This window comes from Larimichthys crocea, chromosome III, assembly GCF_000972845.2.
Source record: "Larimichthys crocea isolate SSNF chromosome III, L_crocea_2.0, whole genome shotgun sequence".
Taxonomy (NCBI): Eukaryota; Metazoa; Chordata; class Actinopteri; family Sciaenidae; genus Larimichthys; species Larimichthys crocea.
The window spans coordinates 34,542,453-34,555,939 of NC_040013.1; the positions used below are offsets into that span (position 1 = coordinate 34,542,453).

The window sequence follows — 13,487 nt, forward strand, 5'->3', positions numbered from 1 at the left end:
TTACAGATAGATGCACATACAGATCAACTTTACTGACTTAAAGAGAAGGACCTTCAAGAAAACAGCAGAAAGGAACATAACGAAATGCTCTGTTTGAGGCTCAGATTTTTCGAAGCAATGCTAATGACAATGCGAATACAGCATTTTTATATATACATACATATTGAATAACTGAGAAACTCCCTGTAGCTGCCCAAAAATATGCATAACAATTGCTATAATTGCTTAAACTTAACCCAAATGAGTCAAGTTTCAGTACTCTGCTCATAACAGTGATGTGAAAAGTATTTAGTTTCATGAGAAGGTGAAGAAAGAATAGCAGATAATTGAATCACCACCCCAAGTCATGACAAAGGCTGTCTGTATGGTTCAATTCACTGCTGGGTAATGAGAGAAATGACACGTGTGTGAGCATGAGTCTGCGTTCATGTCTATGAACATGCCTTGGAGTGTGTGTGTGTGTGTGTGTGTGTGTGTGTGTGCGTGCGTGCGTGCGTGCGTGCGTGCGTGCGTGCGTGCGTGCGTGTGTGCGTGTGTGCGTGCGTGTGTGAGAGAGAGAGAGAGAGAGAGAGAGAGAGAGAGAGAGAGAGAGGAGTCCATACTTACAGGAAGCATATCATCAGTACAGCTGGTGAACCTCTGGGTTGCCAGTGGAAACTCCAATCAGACCAGCTGAAGCCATCTCACTTCCTGATGAGAGTCCAGATTAAAACCCCCAGGAGTGACCTCAGCTGTCATTGACACACACACACACACACACGCACACACACACACACACACACACACACACACACACACACACACACACACTGTGATGCTAATTAAACGCCACACAATCATAACACACACATGTAGGTGCTAAAATGTATGCAACCAAAAGGCAAATTACATGTACATACCACAGTGTATAAATGAATCCATATACACACATGTGAATAAGCACACATAGGCTTGGAGATGACCCACACACCCACCCACACACACACACACACACACACACATGCGTGCGCGCTCCAAGGTGTTAATTAAACATTGTGACAGGTGATATCACTTCCCTGTGCCAACTCTGACAGAATACCGATCCTAATGCCCACTGTGTCAGCCAGCTGCCACGTCTCTCGCTCTCACATGCAGACACACAAATCCCTCCCTAAATTCTCAGAAAAAGATATTTCAAATAATATCTTCAAATAATAATTTCATAAATTTCCAGAAATATATGATAATAATATATTTCATATACATTTCACCAGATCATTTTGTTGAGAGTTTAGAGAGTTACACCAGGAAAAAAAGTTCAACGACAACAACAACAACAACAACAACAACAACAACGAGTATGATATTTTATTATATAAAGTGTGAAGTAACAAGTCTACAAAATCATGCCAGTGGCTCTGGGAGGCTGTACAAACATAGGCATAGTGAAACTGTGAGCTAAATGCTAATCCAAACATTGACATTTTATTTGACCTGATGGTGATAAAAAATTAAGGGATCACCAATGTTATTATGAATCATCATGAGCGGGACATGAAGGTTAAATTTCATTGCAATACATCTGGCAGTTGTTTAGACATTACAGAAAAATCAAAGGATCACCAAAGCGGGATTTGTCTGTCCAAATTGAATGGCAAACCAATTTTCAGAGCCATGTCAGTAGAGTGGCTGACTTTTTATACCAATAAAAGAGCTTTCAGTTACCACAATATAATAAACTTAAACCAAGTAAACATTCAGCATTCATGTTTGTAAGTAGCGGATGAGGCGGATAAAGGCAGAACTGTAAATGCATTCAAAGTTTTATGGGCTTTTATCGCAAAACAGTAAACAGAACTGCTTACAAGGCTGACTGAACTCAACTTTGCATAAATCGCTCTAGAACAAAGAGATGGTAACAATAATTTCACAGTGCTCTTTCATTCATACTGCTGAAGTCAGACATGGGATGTGCTCAAGACTAAGCAACAGAGAAACATGCACAGGATATAACGTATTCAACCTAAAAATATGTCTGAAATCAATAATTAGATATGGTATGATTGTCTGGATGTCCTGGTGATAGTAACCATTATAGCAGATATAGACAGAGATGAGTACCAAGGACAGCCCCCTTACTGCTGATAGCAACAGTATCATGACCATGGATACACTGTGTATGTGTGTGTGTGTGTGTATGTGTGTGTTTGGTGTTTTGGAAGTTGTCTTTCAAAACATCTGCCCGAGGAAAAATAATAAATGATGCACCTGGATACCTGATCACACACATTTACATGAGTGCCAGTTCATGCCTGCACGCACACAAACACCCACACAGTTCACAGCTCATTTATATGGCATGCAAACCAATGCTTACATTTTCCTGGAAATGTATTAGTTTCTAATGTGTGTGTATGTGTATGGACACGTGTGTGTTTGTGTGTGCCTGAATGGATTTGTGCCTCTCCATGTTAATAAACCCTACAGATATAGCTGTCAGCTTGCTGTGTTGATTCAGGCTCAAGGCCAAATGCTCCAATATCCTCCCGACTTGCTGTCTCCATCTATCTACATCTTTCCATCTGTCCCACTCTTCTCTCATCATCCCTCTCTGTCCGCATCTGTCTCTCTGCCTAGCTGTAATGTGCATCTGCTCATCTGTCTGTCTGTCTGGGTGTCTGTCCATTCTCTTACAACTAATTTCACAGTGAAATTAATGTGATAATCCCTCATAGAGGATGTTTTGTTGTTGAAAAAACAAACAAAAACAACAAATCCACCTGCAAACACTCTTGCAACCCTCAGAGAACTGGTGCAATGTTTTTGCCAGTGTAGTTAAGAATGTAGTATCCTCAGTTTGACTGCTTTTTGTATTCATGTAATGAATAGTTTTTTGTTTTTTTTTTACCTTTGTTTTGTTCTTGATTACTGCTATTCTTGATGTATTGCACTTAATAATCACATGTGGATAATATGTACTGCAATAAGCTTTTGTCTCCTTGAGATGCTTGTTACTTGTACAGCTCCCCTGGGTATGTACTGTATGTGTGTGTGTCTTTTTAACATGGTTTGATGATGGTTTGTGTGTTGTTGAAATAGTTGTAGTGACGCCATAATAGCAGAGAGAGAGAGTGAAAGCACAGTAACAGATTAAAAACATCATTTTCTGTAACCAGTCTGCATCCTCATCTGTTAAAGCTGAGAAATTGAAGGAGAATTTAAAGGATTTTTCTATGACACATCCTCCCTTGCATAACCGTTGATTATCAACGTTAATGTTTGAGTCATTTACCATCAATATCTGCTGTGCAAGCACTGGACCATGATGTCACTATCTATATTTAGATAATTACTGGCAGTAACAAGACAAGTATTCCTCCAAACAAGAAAACAGGCTCTCAAGCAGCATTCAAGAAGTAGAAAACTGGAACGGTGGGGACAGGAGATGTAAACAATGTAAGAGGATTAGTGTTTTTACCACTAGGTTTCCTTAGACACTGAGGAAGTATTTCTATTGAGAAGCGACATTTTGAAAGCTCAATACATCACGAGAGACATTTGGCTCATTCACTCAGACACACCTTAGTGTAATGATGTTGCTTGAATGTATGATATGCAGTTTGGCCTGCGAGAATGTTTGTCAGGTGCAACCAACAGCTGTGTCGAGCCAAAAATTTCTGGAGTGGACTCTTATGTCCTGGATAGCAGAGATTTGACTTAGTGAGGATTTCGGAGGCATTGTGCCCACAGTAATTGTACCTAGAGATATTTGTATGTACATAAATTGTACGGCTGTTGACATCTTGGCTGTCCTGCATCTGCTGATTTCCAAGTAATGTAAATATGGGAAAAGCCCTTGAGTGTGAGTGAAATGAGTTGAGCAGAATGAAGCCACAATGACACACACCTGTACATTAAAGCAGCCACTTACTAAATTCGAATGGGTGAGTTATCTAAAAAAGAAATTACCTCTAGTATAGTTGTCATGAACAGGAAAATTTGCTAACCAAAGTCGTTTTTCATACATGTTTATTTCTGCTTTGTAGTTGGGAATTTTAATATGGGGGCTTGTGGAGATTTACTTGTTTTATAGATAGCCTCAAGTGGCTGTTCGAGGGATTGCAGTTTTTGGCACTTGGCGTTGGCTTTATTTCACAGCCATGCGAGTTGCCACTTGGTAGGAACTGTGATTTAACAGGAAGCCAATAACCCAAGGGTGATACTTGCTCCTACTCGCAGTGTCTCAGCAACTCGCTGGCTAAAGGCTGAAAGGCAGGCTGAGCAACAGAAAATGTGTTGCTTGGGAATCTGAGACACTGGGGTTGTAGGGCAAAAGGTAACAGGATGCAGGGAGTAAGGACACAGGTACAAAGCTAGCCAGCAGTGAAGAAGGTGGAGTTCAAGCCAGAGGTGGCTACAACCAGATGGCTAGTTAGGGGAAAGTGAAGCAAATAACTAGACAAAGGGGAAATAGGCAAAGAGATATTCAGCAGATAGGCTATGCAGGCAGTGGGATAACTGCAGAACTGCTAGACTGTTCCTTGTTTGTGGTTCTGTTCCCAAAAACAGGAAGGATGATTGAACTGAGGGGGAACAGGAGTCACAAATGAAAAATGTGTAGGAACCCTGGTCACAGGCAACTAATCACAGAGTTGAGGTGACCAGAAAGATCAATAAACTTTAAAATGCTGACTAGTAGAGAGGTACTTTAAAAACCTGCACTGCTCAGCAATAGAAAATAACTTTTTTAACCTTTGAGTGGCAACTTAGTGTCAGTTTTAGTTTTTGTTGGACTGAATTAAATAATTTCGAATAATTCTAATAATCTTTCCTTTGATCCTGCCACATTGCTGTAACACTATCCCTGTGCGAAGCTTTTGTCACGCACGCATACATGTGGAAAATTATTGATAGGCGTGTAGGCATAGTAAGTGATGTGTAGGCATAGTAACGGGAGTGAAGTGGAGCATTTAGCAGCTAAAGAGCTCTATAGTTCCCTCAGGAGTTAGTTGAGACCAAAATAGAGGGAACAGAGCACAGATCCAAATGATTGCTTATGTTGAGTCTGCTGGATGTTTAAAAAGGTAATTGTTTGCTCTCACGCCTGTACAGTGTTAGGATGTCAGTGCTGTGTTTACAGCTCATTCTGATGCCCTCCAAGAAGCCAAGCAAAAAAAAACAATCAATCAGTTATTGCACAAAGCTCACCATGATGACTCCCTATGATGTGATCTGTAATCTGTTGTTAGATCTGTATTTTCTTTTCCCCTCTGGATCATGAGTCCGATAATAAAATAGCAAACCCACACACTTGATGACAAGAGGATGGAGGATGCAGCGGTTTGTGGTCTTCACCGCCTCCTGTAAAAAAAAAAAAAACCTGACTCCCTTGGCCGCAGCTTTCTTATCGACTTTCAACTCAGCCTTTAATACCTTCGAGTGGCACTAGAGGATCAAGAAACTTTACCATCTCAGTCCGTCTTCATCTGCTCTGTGCTCGGCTTTAATTCTTAGTGTGTGACAGACTTCACTATACCCTTCTCTTGTATCTTCCTCCATTTTTGGAGTTATGTCTATGTCCCTGTCTTTTGATCACCTCCATGTACTTCTTATATTATTTCAACATCCTTCTTTATCCAGTCATACTTGTACTGTAGCTTTCTCTCTGTTCTATCTCTGTCCCCTCATCTTTCACCATGCCCTCATCTTTCCTATCTCTCTCTGTTTCTGTCCCTCTCTGTTTTCCAATTGCACTCCTTCCCTCTGAACTCACTGTGTAAATCCCCTCTTATCCACTCCTGATAACAACTGGTCACATTCAGCCCTCTTGTTCTGTCACTATAGATATTTGTTCTAGATTAACCTCTCGTGCTCCTCTCTTCCTTCTTCGCTCATATTTCATAATTTTCTTTATTTTTTTGCATCTCCACCTCTACTTTTTGCTCTTTTGTTCTTCCCTTACCATCTCTCCCTGCTCTGGAGAGCTGCAACATCATTTTAACTCGCATCGCGGTGTCTGGTCAAATGAAATATAAATGTCTGTCTCTCTCTCTCTCTCTTGCTCATTCTCTTTCTCCATCTCTCTCCCATTTGCACAGAGAAAAGAAAAGAAGGACCCTGATGAGCCACCAACCGCTGTCCAATTCCCGGGGATGACACGCATGTTTGTGCCGCACCTATTGCCGTTTGCTTTTCATCTAAGGGATAGATTGAGCTCTTGACCCCCCCCAACTCCTCTTCCTCCTCTCGCTTTTTTCCCTTCCCAGCATCTTCTTTCCTCCTCTATTCATCCCCAACATCTGCAGATGGAGTTTAAACAGAGAAAGAAACAAAATATTAAAAATAAATGAAATTAAAAATATTTTTCCCTCTGCTAGTGTATGTGTTAAACATAGTGTCTAGACATGTGGCAGCCTAACGTTATTGGGTCTTGTTATCGAGGGCAGTTGTTTTTAAGTTTTCAAATTAAGTCAGATTGTTTTTAATTATTAACTGTAAATAAAGCAACAATTTGTCCTAAGAGTAAAGGTAAGATTTGACATTAGTGGCTATATAGTACAAGAGTTTATGTACAGTAGACCTATACAAAATAATGTTTTTGTAGAAAAATGACAACTTTGTGAAATATGAACGCATTTTTCTACAAAAGCTTTTTTTTTTAATCATTTGACCAATGTTCAAATATGAGAAGCCATCAAGAAATGGTATTATAATCCACTTGGTCTGGCTTTTCCTCTGTTCTTTGCTTCAGTAACAATGTAAAATGTCAACTTCCCCTCCATCATGTTGTATGTCAAATATCAAAGTGTCTGCAGAGCAAATAAAATTTTAAATTTTAATACAGTTTTATGACCTCAGTAATGTAATATAAAGTGTTCTGAGTGAGACAACAAAAAAATGACACACACAATATAAACAGCAGGCATTTATTTCAATCAAGCTGTTTATACTGTGAGTGTCAATGCTGTATTTCAGCAACATATTGTAGCTGTATGATGGATCGGACTGCATGACAAATGTTGAGATTGCATTACGATTCAAAGAGTTTGAGAGTTTGAGTGCGAGCGAAATGTTTGTGTCCAAGAAGAAGAAATGTGAGCGCAAGCATGTGATTTTTGAGTGCGAGCACAAAATGTGAGCACGAGGAGAATAAATCTGAGCAGGAGAAGGAGAAATCATGCTGAAACTGAAAATCTACGCTCTTGAATAAAGAAAGGATAATTCGACTATACTATAGTGTAGTACAGTATGCCGATCCTGGCTGTGATGGACTGGATAATTGAAAAACACTTGGTTTTGAGGTTTAACTTAATTTTGGGTATTAATTCTTGTGTTATCTGTATACGATATGCATTCATGCTGTGTGTATATGTGTTTTTGCATGGATGTGTTTCAATGCATTGTGCATGAATTTGTGTTTCAGCGTGTCTGTTTGTGTAAATATGTGTGTAACAAGAAATGTCTGTGTGCATTTGCTGCATTTGGTAATTAAAGCAGTCTGTGCCAACCCAGTGACAATGTAATACTACTCTAATCATCCTCTGCTCTCCCATCTGTGTGCCCAACATGACTTTCTCTCTGTCTCTCTGTCTCTCTCTCTCTCTCATACACACACCAAACCAACACTCATATCTGTACATTAGAATTTCTCACTTGATGAAGAGAGACACAAGAGGACAGAAAGAAACAGGGTGCTACTCAATTAAAGCAAAAGAGAGACATCATGTACACGGCCCCGTCACGGAAACACGGGAACTTTTAAGTTGCTGCATCTGTAGATACAGGCAGCCAATTAAAGGCAGACAGGCATATGCAAATTTATATTTTTTGTATGGTGCTTTATATTTGGATTGAGATTCAGTAGCAGATTTGAAAGCATTGGGTGGTTATTTTGTTTTGCACACAAATTATAGACTAGTAAACTAACTTAACCATCGTCATTCTCTGTGTTTCCTTCCATGTTTTCCTCCCTGAATCTTTCAATCATGTCCGTCAATAATTGCTTCACCTAACTCAGAAGAAGAAACAGAAGCACACACACACACACACACACACAATAATTGTTCAATAAATCTGAGTGAGTTTTTATTTACATATGAGTGATTTGTTCTCTGGTTCATGGTTAAGATTATTTTACATTGTACCTAGAATGCTCGAAACTTTCGTGATTGCAGCAGACATGTCTTCATTGTACTCAACACACAAGTTGACTGACTGGCCCGTCAATATAATTTGAAATTAAACTTATTAACTAATTAATTATTTTTTTCTGAATATGTTGACACTTCTTGAGGCTATACTCCATTCTAGTCCAGTTTTACTGTTTGGCAATATGTAAACTGTAATGGAAACAGGTGTGCTCATAGCTTGCAGGCGATAGAAGCTCAAAGAAATCTAGCTTGGGAAATGTGTTTCTAGCCAAATTGGCTAGCGCTTTAAAGGCATAGGGTGATAAGAGTATTGCTGGAATGTAATCTTTCTTCAAAAAACTTCTCAGTTAAATTATTTTCCCTTCATGCGAGTCATATTCTATTTGAGACGCAACAGGGAGCCAAGAAGCCAAAGAGTCAAGAAGTCCACATTTTAGAAATTCACTCCACTCGACGCTCTTGCCCCTTCTGTCCTCTTGTACATTCCTTCTGCTCCCCTTGCCTCTCCTCATCTCCAACACTTTGAAATTGGATGGTCTAATTTCTAGCCGCCCACTCTTGACTGCTGTGTCCAACAGGCTGACAGTGTGGTGTTCAGCCTGTTGGACACAGCCTGTCAGTAGTATGTAACATTTTTAAGTGGGAAAGCTTAATTTTCAGCCCTGGAGGCAAGCTTGCTTCGCTCTCCCTACCAGTGCTACCACAGAGTCACCTCATTTTGAAAGTTTCTTCTGACTGTTGAAATTTGAATGTACAGGATTTTATTAATTGTCTGGGGCTGCTGAGTGGGCCGTGGCCTTGATTCCTTCAATGGATCTAAGGTGGGACAGGAATAGAGATTTTAGCAGTACAAGTTGGAACATACCTTAACTATAAAAGTTACTGGTGAACACTATGCAACTCCAATGCACTGGTCTCTCTTAGTGGTGCACAGGCAATAGATTAGTTTACTTTCCCCTCAATTTTCTCTTAGTTTGGAAAGTCCATGTATATATTCCTTGTGTTTCCTTGTCACTGGTGGGTGTACTATTGGCCCAGGTCATCACAGAACTCACATTATTTACCTCCAAGATTCAACTCTTCCTAGTGCAGGTATTTGACCGATCAGCATACAGTAAATTAGTAGTGCAGTAACAAGAATATAATCCCTCGCCAGCTTCCAACCCATTAACACTGGCACATGTATTCGTTAGCAGAAGGTGGCAGCAAACCCTGCATGGATCAGAACGTTGCGCCTGTGTTAATTTATTTTTAACAGACATGACAACGACGTATGCAACATGTGAAGCAAGTTTACATGGGAGCAATGTCAAATGTTGTTAATGAGAGCAACTTTTGCAAGACCCCCCCCCAAAAAAGTGAGTTGACGACAACATCATGAACTGACTTCAAGGACTCAAACATACTTATCTCTCATATGTATAAATGTGTTTCCCTCCTTTCCTTTACCTTGCAGTTTCCCACCATTTGTGTCTCTTCTTTTGTCTTTTCCCCAATTCCTCTCTACTCCTACTTCCCATCTCCTGTTTTTCCTTTGTTTCCACCTCCCCTCCACCCTGGGTCTTGAACAGCTCTGGGAAGTGGAGCTCATTTAAGACTCTAATTCACAATTACATGGACAGGGGCTTAGGTTGACCCTGTAGACACACACACACACACCTCCTTCTCTCCCTATATCTCGAAATTTCGCACACACACACACACATACACATGCCTATGCACCTGTCTGGCTACTGCTCCCCTGTGTGATTTTTATTGCGAAAGGTTAATTTGAGTGTAAGGAGCCCAAGGCGATGACTAGAAACAAGGGATAGAGAGAGTGAGAGAAAGAAAGCATGGTAAGAGAGAAGGAGGAAAGAGTGCTAATTCAGTTCAGGAAAAGCACCCACTTTAAGAATGAGAGCGAGAGAGACAGCAAGAGACAGGAGAGAGAGGGACTTGAGCACTCAGAAGTGATATTTAATTAGCCTTGGATGACTAGCTGACTTGCTAGAAAAAGGCCACTCTCCCTGCACTCTTCTCTCCTGTCAAGTACCCTGTTAGTGGAACCTCCTCTGAGACAGATGGAGGTGGGGGGCAGGGAGAACGCAACAGATGGAGAGAGGGAGATTGAGGGACAGAAGAGACAAAATGATGGAAAGAGATGGAGAATGTAAGAAACGTGAGGAGGAGACGATACGCTGATTGATTCGGTTATAACCAACCCTTCCCAACAAATGGTGGCAATAATTTCCAAAGTCAAACAAACATGCCATGAAGTGGTGGTGTCCATATAGGGGTATATATCCATCTTTGGACACAGGGCTTTATCATACCCCTACCTTAAAATAGCTAGAGATACATATCAGCACTAAGTGCATAATCAAGTGCCACTCTAAGATGGCAACAAGCCTTGGGAAAAGTGTTGTCTCATCTGCCATTCAAACCTAAAATGATCCTGCATTATAAACACACTCCACTGGTGTGGGCCCATTGCCTCTGGTACAGTTAAAAATAATGAAGTGTGGTACGAAGACCTGTTGGAGCAATAGATCAGGAAGTGCAAAAATCATTTTATATTTTGTTAGTGTGATTAATTGACAATGTTACATTACAATAAACGCCACACAGATCAGCTCTGTTAACAAGCACTAACACAATGTTACAGTTTTTAAAGGAAAAAAAAAACTCTTGAATAAGGAAGACTGGATTCAAAGTATCAAAGTTTAAGTTGAATTTATTAATCTATAAAGGGGTTACAGAGAAAAGGCTCTCCTGAGGAGCTCTGTCAGTTGGTTCTTATACAATTTTCTTAAAATGGGCTGTCTCGGACATCTCCCCACTTACAATTTTCTTTTTTGGTTTTCCGCTTAGTTATGAACATTATGTTTCTTGTCCAAAATGACACTTCCCTCAACCTGTTTCTCTTGTCCTTGAACAATTTTTTTAATTACCTCTCCCTTCCAGCCTCAGTAAACACATGCCAGACAAGGGGAGTGGACGAGATATGCAAAAAGACAGAAAACACACACAAATTTGTCCATGTCTGTATTAATTACTCACATGGTGGATGTCTTATTTTGAAAGATTAAACATTTAGAGAGGCTGCAAACATCCAAAGGTTTAAAATTGTCTTTGCCAGCTGAAAAGTAACAAAAAGACAACAAATCCAGAATATTTTCAGGGAGCATTACACTCTGTCCCTTCTGCCCTTTTCTATCAACTAGTCCATTCTTGTTTTCTTCTTCTTCTTCTGCCAAAGGCTGCTGAGAAACTCTGAGTAGCAGAATCCTATCAGATTTAAAAAAATGTATTGCATCACACACAAAAACCACAGATTTGCTGGTTCCTCAGCTGTAAACACATTGAAAGTATCTTCCTCACTCCTAAAATGTTTCTGATATTAGGACCTGCTTTTTCCTCACTCACTCCCATGGCACAGCGACTCCTGAGATACCTTGGTATGCCAGCTCTACATATTGTGCAGGAGGCTGTACGTAGCAGATAATACATTTAAAGCATGTTCAATATGATTGTGCTGGCTATTCAATTAAGTTGAGTAAGATTAAATCTCTAAACCCATCTCTATACTGCCAGATAATACTTGCTGACCATCAATCCCAACCGAGTCTGTTCTTTTATGAAAAACCTGATACCGATAGTCATCTTCAGTGTCCTCATGTAACCGTTTTTCTTTTCATTTGTCTTTTTATTCTGCTTTCTTTATATACTACTCTATATGTATTTTCTGTCTTATATCAGTCTCTGTTCAGAGTAATTAAATGCAAATATTATGAATATGTATCATATTGAACATGCATAGTATTTAATGATGGCTCTGGTTTCAACCAATCAATCACCAATGATGATGGTCTCATTATGGATTGAGATGAAACTTTATACAAACATTCAGTCTCCAGATGATGAATCCTTCACACTTGGGTGATCACCTGACTGCTCCCCCGGTTACACTAGCAATCCAAAGTTTTTGTTTATCCGTGGAAATATTTCCACCTTTACTCGATGGATTATGTACAGACATTCATAGCACTCAGACAATCAGGAATTTATTGGTCCCATTGGTAATCTGACATACATGAGAAAGAAGAGAAAGACATGTTATTATTGTCATTGTGAGCATGTTAGCATGCTACCTTTAATATTTGTCTCAAAGCAACACTGTGCCTGTGTAAAGTATCAGAACCACATGGGTGCAGACCGTCTTGTTTAACCCTCCTCCTCTGCAATCATACAGCCACCTCAAGCTGTCAAGTGATGTGAATTTTCTTTTGCAGCCATGCCGTATCATTATTGCTCAGTCACATCATTCTTATTCATTGAATTCATGCAATGCATGATGTTTCTTACATTTTTTTTTTTTTTTTGGTGTGATGGAATTGGAGCAGTCCAAGCTCCCATCTCTGTAATTTGTGACAGTAATTACAGAAAGCTCTTATCTCATGCAAATTATCCATTATATTGCAGATGTCCTGTGTTAACAATTACTTATACACTGTCCAAATAGTACGCTTCTCTTCTCCCTGTTTCTCTATCTTTCTGCCCGGCAGCCACACCCTGCCATTCTCCCTGTCTGTCTACCTTGATGAATGGCTGCTGGTTGAGAATGCACATCCACAGGGAAATGATAAATATCCATAGAGAATGGATTCACAATCTTCAAACAGTCATCTAAAAGACAGTTCTCACCCCTGAGGAAATACTTCAACTCTATTTCTCTCTCACTTTTTCTTTCTTTGTATCTTATTCCCTCTCTTTAAGAAAGCTTTTAAAACTCTTTTTTCCCTTCCATCTATGTCTACACACATTTCTTACTTTCACCACCCACAGGAAACACTACAATGATCTCTGTCTCCATCACTCTCCCCCACTCTTTGTCCTAAAAGCCAATTTGGAGGTCTTGACATCCAGACTATCATGGATCCCCAGAGTTAAGCCAGTGAAATAAATGCTCAACCTTTCCTCCTTAAGACAAAACATGTTTCTAGAGACTAGTGACTTTGAACCCTATGGAGTTTGTTCTGTGTACAGGTACAGTTCCCCTGTAATGTATTTAAGTGTACTGAATTTCCACGAGGACCTGCAAGTCAAATAAAATTTACCAGGCTCTGATTTGATTATCTATTGAAGCTTAAAGCTCTGCTAATCAACATATTAACAATTGATCTGAAATTATATTCCAAATATATAATTTCCCCTGGCTCTGGAGAGAGTTTTATCATCTTCCAGCTCATTGTTTTGGTTTTAACAGTTTGTTTTTTTAATGCTGCGTACTTCTAAAGTGTACCTTTAAAATTTCACGTCTATAGTCCATTTCATATTTTTAAACATAGATCAAAGCAACACACATTCACTTTGCTG

At 39.7% G+C, this 13,487-nt stretch overlaps 1 long non-coding RNA gene across 1 annotated transcript in view; it reads right to left on the reverse strand.

The window, feature by feature from the left end:
• Window positions 1–725, reverse strand: part of LOC113745714 (uncharacterized) — a 21,329-nt gene extending 20,604 nt beyond the window's left edge. The window contains exon 1 of the long non-coding RNA XR_003462338.1: window positions 607–725. This is a non-coding gene — a long non-coding RNA (uncharacterized LOC113745714). The remainder of the gene's footprint in view (window positions 1–606) is intronic.
• Window positions 726–13,487: the final 12,762 nt, after the last annotated feature.